Genomic DNA, 8,687 nt, shown 5'->3' with positions numbered 1-8,687 from the left:
TCATGTTATTTTCTCATTGTCAGGGTTACATTATGGTGACACAGTGATGCACTGGCAAACAGGAACTGGTCTGAGTCCTTTTTCTAAATGGTTTAAGTGTTCTCTGGAAACTTCCAAGACTCGAACTGGCTGCCAGAGAACCAACCAACTATTTTCCTAGTAATACTTTCTAGTAAATCAGAGCTTTGAAGCAGCAAAGCGTGAAAAATCTGTCGCTAAAAGATAAACTTGGTGGTAGTTAGTTCATTAGATGAACAGCAGTAACACAGGCAGTGGTTTTAGTTGTTGTAGCGGTTTAATCCTCTTAAACCCAAATCCTCACCTGTGGCTTTGAAAGACATGTTATCTGTTAACATAGTTGCCAAAATTACCATTTATCAGAGCAAGAAGCTGCAGAAATGGGAGGAATTGTCAGATTTCTCCTCAGTGCAGCTGAGAAGCTCTGATTCAGGCTGTGATCAACAGTCACGACAAAATGTTCAGTTTGAAGGTGAACTGCAGGCAGTGTGTCCACAGAGCAGAGAGGAGACGACAAGAGACTGAGAGGACAATAAAACGATCAATAAATAGGATGTTGGAGGATTCATTCAGCGTGGTGAAGTTTGTTTTGAAAGCTGATGTGCAGAACAGTAAAATACTTATCACATGTAGAACCAAAATTGTTGGTCACACCTGCGGGCTCCTGGAAAAATGTTGCACATGCTGATTCCAGATTTAGTTTTTTTCTGAAATCGGCAATCAAAGAAATTGTTTTTTTCTTTATTTATGATTTATGTCACTGTTACTCTGTCATGCTCAGGTTCATCTGAATATGACAGCTCTCCAGTCTGAGGCTGCAGATTAAAGCGAGTGTGTGGTCTTTAAATCAGCATTGTTTTTAATGAAGTTGTCACATTATTGAAATTTCTAACTTCAATACAATACCTTGGAAAATATTGATATTCAATACTTTAACAGTTCTTCGCAGGGAAAAAAAATCCACAACACAGAGCACAGAGTTTTAGATTTTTATTAGAAGCTGAATATAACAAGACCACATGACAAAGAGGTACGTTTTTATGTCAATAAATGCTTCTTGAGGTCGTGTACTTGTACAAAAGCTTCTGAGAACATATCATGAAAAACATAAAATAAGCGAATAAATAAGTAAATAAAGCAACACAGTGCAATAATGGGTAATTTAAAGTAAAAAATGAATGTCTTTAGGTTCTGTCTCTCCATGTCAACAAAAACATACCATCTTACAAATGTTCAAGTAAAAGATATTTTAAAATTAAATGGAGATTATTACTATTTTTATGGCCCATATGTAGACATGTGCTATAAAATCTCATTGTTTTAGGTTGCTAGCACAGCTGGTACTTCATCAGTTCTGCAGGAAATGAGATTAAAACCATTTCAAATATTCAGCATCGACACGTATTGAAAAATTTCTGACGCCATTAATATTAAATCAAACCTATAAATGACTGAAACATGTTGAGAATGAGCTGTGTGGAGTGAAAAACCAAAATAGACTCCTTTGTTTATGACAATCATTAGTTATTCCAGCAGAGGGCAGCAGCTACCAGTGCAGGACCTGGTTTGACTCAAGTCAAGGCTTTTTGCAGTATGTTGACTCAATGAGCAACTAAAACAACATTTTCCCCTTTAACCTGTAAATTTCTCTCTATTGGACACAACGTACATCCATCAGGAAAGCATTCAAACTACATGACTTCAGGCCAAACCAGTCTAGACAGTGTAATATTAGTTAGTTTAATAGCAACATCCACTGTTTGCTTTGATGACAATTACTACATGTCAGATCTCGCGTGATGAAATGCAAACTGGTTTGTCAAAAAATCTAATTGAGTGCCGCTATAGAGGAAGTTGAATTGACAGGGTTGAGTACAGTGGTTTCTATTTTTACCGGTGATATCAATTTTAATTGAAGGTAGATTTATGAAGTCAAGAGACACACATGAAGGATTTGTTCGACCTCGTGACACTTCCTTTGGAGTTGCAACTTTATATTCTCGGGAAAAGGATTTTGAGCAAAGTGCTGCTCAAACTTTCTCTCCAGACTTGGTGGCTCACTTTCTGGTTTGCGGCTGCGTCACTCAGCACGGAGGGCTGATGAATAACCCTCCGTGCTTCTTACACCTTCACCCCACTCAACCTTTTAACAATTAGGCCCTAACCCCTGCGCTCCCCCGGTCGTCGTATATCATCATGTCCTCTACAAACCGCAGGACAACACTCTACCTTAAAAATTAATAAGGCTGACAACATACTTGTCGCTATTTCAATGCCCAGCATGTCCTCTGTGACTCATCAGTTCAGCTGTAAATCAGGCCAGGAGTAGCCTCGAGGGATTGTGTTCCTCTAAAGCTCCTTCAAAACGCTTTATATGGAGCATCAATAACCAAACACTTTGCAATAACGCTTATTGGCATGGCAGCATGAAAAACTATTGATTGTTCAAATGAAAATCAGCAGGAGCTCTGTAGCTTCTGCTGCGATTGTTGCCTCTGCCAGATTTTTGTCTATATTCTCTCTCCGGTATCGGCGAGGATGAAGGCAGAGCAGCGTGAGGCATCATGGGTTATATTTAATCCAGCCTTGCTGTTCTTTGGGATAATAACTTTTTTGCTCCATTCCAGGACTTGTCTGTCATCTTGACATGGCAATATCTCCCAACTCCACTGTTTCATAGTCAGTTTCATTTATTTCCAAATACCATTTCACACCCTGCTGGCTTTAACTAGGTATTATACAGCGTGTGGGGAGTGTGCTGCAGATTGAATCGTGACAGAGACAACAACGCTTCTGGTGAAAAATAAGTGAATATTGTAAGTGGCAGACTATATAAAATGAATTTTTTGCTCCATTTTCACGGCATTTTGTCATCTTGGTCTCTTAAATTTATATACAGGCTTTACATAGTTTTATTTTTTTTTAATTATTGTTATAGATGACAGACAGGCATTAACTATTTTAAATGTATTATCGTTTTTAGCATTATTAAATGTATAATATTCTTAATATGTACACGTATAAACTGAAAGCTAGCACAGGTCAGTTTGCTTCATTTCACTCGGCTTCCAATTTAAAAATTTAGAAATCTTCTGGTTTCTCATGGTAACAAAATTAAACACCGTGTTTATAGGATTATTTCAAGAAAACATTTTTATTGTTATTTTTTATTATTAGTTATTTCTAGCTAGTTAACTGTAGCTACATTTTCTGCCTCTGAAAACAAACACATTGTGAAGTGTAGGCACTAAAAACATTTATATTTTGTCATTAATGTAGCGGAAATGTACTGAAATTACAGTAACATGACAATTTCATATTTTTATATTCGTATTATAAAGCATATTATATATATATATATGTTTAGTTCCCTTTGCTTTGTTATTTCAAAGGCAGTTATATATCTTTGTTATCATGTCCCTTTAATAGAATAAAATGATGACAATAATTAGTTTGACGATCACTCCCCTTGCAATGGCAAAGTTGTGGTCAATGTGACTTTTAGCTTTATTGCGTTTTTTTTTTTGTTTTGTACAGTTTAATTTCACAGGAATTAAAATTGAAATTATGTTAAATCTAGAGCACCAACATTGTCTTTGCTATATGAAAAATGAAAAGTTAAATTAAGAAAGTTGATTCTGTTCAAGAGCCTGTTAGCTTAGCTTAGCATAAGCCATGGAAACTGGGGCATACTGCGTACCTGGCTCTGTCCAAATGAATAAAATGTTACTGAATAACATGTTCTTTTAATTAATTTAAATGAAAACCAAAATGTTTAAATTAAATGTTGTGGGTTTTGATGAATTTCTCCTTATTTAGCTATAGCCAGGCTAGCTGTTTCCCTTATTTCCAGTGCCAAGGTAAGCTAGCTAGCTGCTAACACTAGCTTTACATTTAGCTCATGATATCTCATTTATTTACAGAAACCAAAGTGAACAAAAAAAAAACAACAAAAAAAGACTAATACCCATTCTTTTTTTTAACATTACCTGTTGTTTTCAATCTTTTTTCCAAACTAATCAAAGCTAAGCTAAGCTAAACATCACTACTGAGCCGAGAACACTTTCAAAACACATGGAATTATTCCTCGAACCGTTTTTTTAGCATGAACATTTCAACATGTCTATTGTGCGAATTAAGCTCCATGTTTTATTTATCGCCCAGTAAAGGTCACTGAGTGGTCTGCTAAAGCTATCTGTCACCTTGTTAAACTTCTAATCCTGATGTTAACCAACATGTTGAGCCACGTTCAATGTGATTTGAATAAAACAGTGGAGTAAGTAGATGAATGTCGGTCATGGGGAAGCTACTGTTATGCGCTGACTTATGTCGAGTTTGTTCTCGTCAGGCGTAATTGATTCAGTCTTACATGTACCTGCTGTAAATATGGTGGAGTCAGTGAAAACCTGTCGCCTTCCCGTCTCATGTAAAGGTTTAAAAGATAAAATGCACGTATCATCTCTAACCCATTCCACCAAAACCAGAATGAATTCTAATATTTTTCACAGATATTATTTCATAATGCACCTGCAGCGTCTCTTTCACAGCAATGAAATCACGAGACAGCGATGTGTTTTTTTGTCGTGTATTCATTCTTCTCCAGTAATCACCCCGCTAACGCCCACGGGGGCCTCCATCTGGAGCGATCACCCACGGATGTGTGTGCTGCGATGCCAGTAGGTGGTCCTGCCCATGGCTTGGTGGGTGAGCGTGCTGTAGTCCCCGCTGCCACTGCCGCTGACATATCAGAGCTGTTTATTAAGAGGATGACAACTCTATCAAGCCCCATAAGCGGGCCCTCGTGCACAGGAGTTCTTTTGTTACTTTCAGGGAGGGTGTCATCAATCTTGCTGCCATGCTACTCTCTTGAGCTGTTGATGGCAAACACGATTCCTCCCTTTCTGCCTGGCCTCTCCCGCCTCACAGTCTGGAATCAGGCGTGGTGAGGGGGATCGAGGAGATAGGAGGACTTTCCCCGAGAGTGCCTTTTCTTGACAGGCGACAGAGCGGACCGTTTGGACACCAGGGGTGGATATATGGGACCATGTAATGAAAAGACGCTGACAGGACCTGCTTGCTCTGTAATGAAGGTCCTCTGGAGCTGTGAATGGATACACACATCTTTCACGCTTTTGTCTCCCTGCCTTTCCCACAGAATCCATCTCATCCATTTTAACCAAAAAAAGAAGGTGTAAGAGAAGCATCCCAGACAACAGCTCACAGTGGTTAACATTTACATGCAACGACGTGGTGTGAATTTTTAATGAAACAGCAACTAAGTTGATTTACACCCACGATTTGTAGCTAAATCCCTTTTGCATTAGCCGAGGAAGGTGCAGCTGAGTTTTCACCCTCTTTCCTCTTTCTGTCAGTGCTACTCAAGACACTGTGTAGCTCACAGAGATGGACTATGATGTATGTACTCCACTTTAGCGTTGGCTGAGGTCACAGACTCCATAAATGTCTTAGACAAGTCTGATATTTTAATCTCTTTTTAGTGAGGGGATGTTGGGCCTTTGCCCAATCAATACACAGGGCAATAGCCTTGCCAAGATATCTCATGGTAACTTTTCATTGTTCTGTCTGGAAGCTGAAATGTCAACCAGAATAGCGCTGCTCAAACTGAAGCTGAAATACGGCTGTCTGTAGTCAAAAACATCATTTTTTACGACCTAGAAGCTTCTGACAATAATGAACGCAGTCTGAAGATGACTCCAGTCTGAGGAAGAGGGAGCAGGCTGACACCTGAAATCTCCTTTTTTTATGCTCAAATCAAGTCCAACCTGTTTAATTCATCAGTCAACAATAGCCCAAAATGGTAGAGTCGGGGGGGTGGGGGGGTGGTGCGCTGCTGCCTTTGTAAGCGTACGCAGCCAAAAATATCAAGACACTCTCTCACATTAACATTGCTAATTTGTTTGCCAATGGTTTCCAAGGCACTGAATAATTGGCTGTGAGATATTGTTTGTTCAGGTGTTCCGCATAATTGAATTCTGTATTGAAAATACTGTGGATGAATGTTGGAAGAATACTGAAAAGAATCATGTTCTTTGTGATACATTTTCTTTGAAATGGAGCGATTGGTGTAGATTAATTCTCATCCCAAAAGCGACTCGTGATGATTGCTGCACATTAATTATCTGGCTAATGTATAAAGCACACACGGTTTGAATTTTAAAACAACTCGTGTTCACCCGCTTTCAATTAATGTCCCGTTGTTGAATCCCTTTTTTGTGGACCCTTTTAGGGATGATATGGTTTCCTTTGCACATGATGACCTTTTGAAACTCGCAGATTGATTTCATGCATCCATTATTCTGCGAAAACGCTGCTTTTGTCAGCGCTCTGCTGCGAGCCGTGTGCTGATAAGCCTGTTAATGTGTGTTGCCGCGCAGCCAGGCCCGTACGCACATGTGGAAGTGATATAGCGTCCAGCTGGACACATGTGTTGACAGAGCTGGATGATGTATTTGATCATAGTTAGTTGCGAGGAGGGTCTTGGTTGGGTTTGATTCAGCTGCCCGACGCTGACCTAACGCCTCGACTCAATCCGTCACCTTGTCCTCCCCTTGACTCCTCACCCCATGATCCTTCTTTCCCACCCCAGAGGACTCAAGAAAAACAACCATGAGCTTAAGACCCTCCCTTTGCTCAAACCCCTGTCTGGACAGATATAAATTAGATACGAAATCAATGCTGGGTTTTGTTTTCTAACCCATTTCAGCCACTGGATCCTTTTTAAATTAAATATTGTTAAAAACCGTAGCGTTGAAGCAGTGCGGTACCGGGGGGAAATCAACCACCAAAATGCTCTATTAGTGAAAATTAAATACAATTTGAAATCAAATTAAATAATTCTCCACTCTCAAGTTATCAGAGAAAAAAATCAGCTGACCAAATTAGTAATGTGAGATTTGATAAGCCAAACACGGGAGTTTGATTAAACAAACAGTAAACCTTATCACACTGAGCTAAAGAGAAACCGTTGGCAGGTCTCGTGGAGCGATCTTAAAAACAGTTGTGTTAAGCCTTTTGTGGCTCTACGGGGACCGAGCGAGGGCTGATAAATGTCCTCAAGTGAAAACAAGATCTGGAGGAGAAGTGAGCTGACTGTACCAGACCTCTGTAGCCCACTCCTCGTCTCTCCTTAAGGCTACGAGACTGCACAACACACGGTGGGAATCTGAGTCAGAACTGAGAGTGAATTGCATTTTGGGAAATTCAGCAGCACAATTCAAGGGATTGTGGAATATAAAAGATGATATAACTGATGCACTGATTTTGATTTTTTTTTTCACAAATCCACTTTTAGTTGTTGATTAAACCTCCTAAAGCTTTATACCTGTGTATCGAAGTTACATTTTTAAGGTGTTGACAGGGGCGACTGTGGCTCAGGTGGTAGAGCGGTTGTCCTCTGATCATAAGGTTGGCGCTTCGATCCACAGTCGAAGGACAAGACACCGAACCCAAAGTTGCTCCCAATGGCAGGCAGCACCTTGCATGGCTGCTCTGTTACTACTGGTGTGTGAATGGGTGAATGAGAAACACATTGTAAAGCGCTTTGAGTGCCGCTAAGGTAGAAAAGCGATATATAAGTGCAGAACATTTACCATTGTTAGAAGCTTTTCCTAAAAAATTATAATCCTTTCCTGCCTTAAAAAGACTTTGATGTACCTCTACACCTTTGCTCTAGAATGTGCAGATCTATGCAATCTCGAGCACACCAGCTCACCTACAGTTCTGCTCAGACACCACTCTGTAGTATGTTGTGGTATTGGAGTAATTCAGCCATATATGTTTGAAGGAAGTCCCACTTTGCATATAGACAGAATTTACTCCTTTTGTTGTTGTTGTTGTTGTTGTTGTTGCTGAAAGTCTGAATTCTTGTTTTTTTTTTTAAAGACTGTCATCGGTATCCTGGAGTTTAAAGGCAGAAAATCTGTCATGACATTGAGTGCTTATTATCTCATTTCCGACTTATATAAAAGACCTTATAGACACGTAACAAGTTGAAAAACGTAATTTTAATTGGTTAATCATGAGCTGGATTTTTTACACCATTAAACCTAACTTCTCTTAATACATAAAGAAACAGGGTGTACCATTAAATAATGCTAATGCTAAATGGCTCTATTGTCTTTTTTAGATCCATAGAAAGAGAAAACTAAAAATGCTCATGATATTAAATTTAAAAAAATTTTCCAGTGCTTGTTGTGCTCCAGATGCATATAGTTCCACCTTCACCTAAACAGCCGATTTAATTCCCAATTCGGTATCGTCTGGCTCCTTCCCCGCCATTAGAGCTCTTCTCTCGCTTCTGTTTATCAAGCCGGCGTTGTTTATGTGCACGAGTGTGTGTTTGAGTCTCCGGTCTGATAATCAGTGACAGAGATGTTATAGGAGTGTGACAGAGTTCTATTTGCCATAACTGACATCTTCATCCCATCACTTTCCTTGTTGTTTTTCTTTTTTGCAACTTACCAAGTGCCGGCATCTGTGGTGTTTCCAGGCGGATACACTGCAGTGGACTGGGAATTCAGAGGATTCAGACAAGGCCACAGCAGCTCAGGCAGGTGGAGAGAAGGAAAGAGCTGTGCGCGCAAGCAGTACGGCAACAGAGGAGAGAGGCAAAGACAGAGGGAGAGGGAGGGAAAAGTGTTTAGCAGACA

This window comes from Stegastes partitus, unplaced genomic scaffold (genome assembly GCF_000690725.1).
Source record: "Stegastes partitus isolate 25-593 unplaced genomic scaffold, Stegastes_partitus-1.0.2 Scaffold968, whole genome shotgun sequence".
Taxonomy (NCBI): Eukaryota; Metazoa; Chordata; class Actinopteri; family Pomacentridae; genus Stegastes; species Stegastes partitus.
This window is presented reverse-complemented; position numbering follows the sequence as displayed.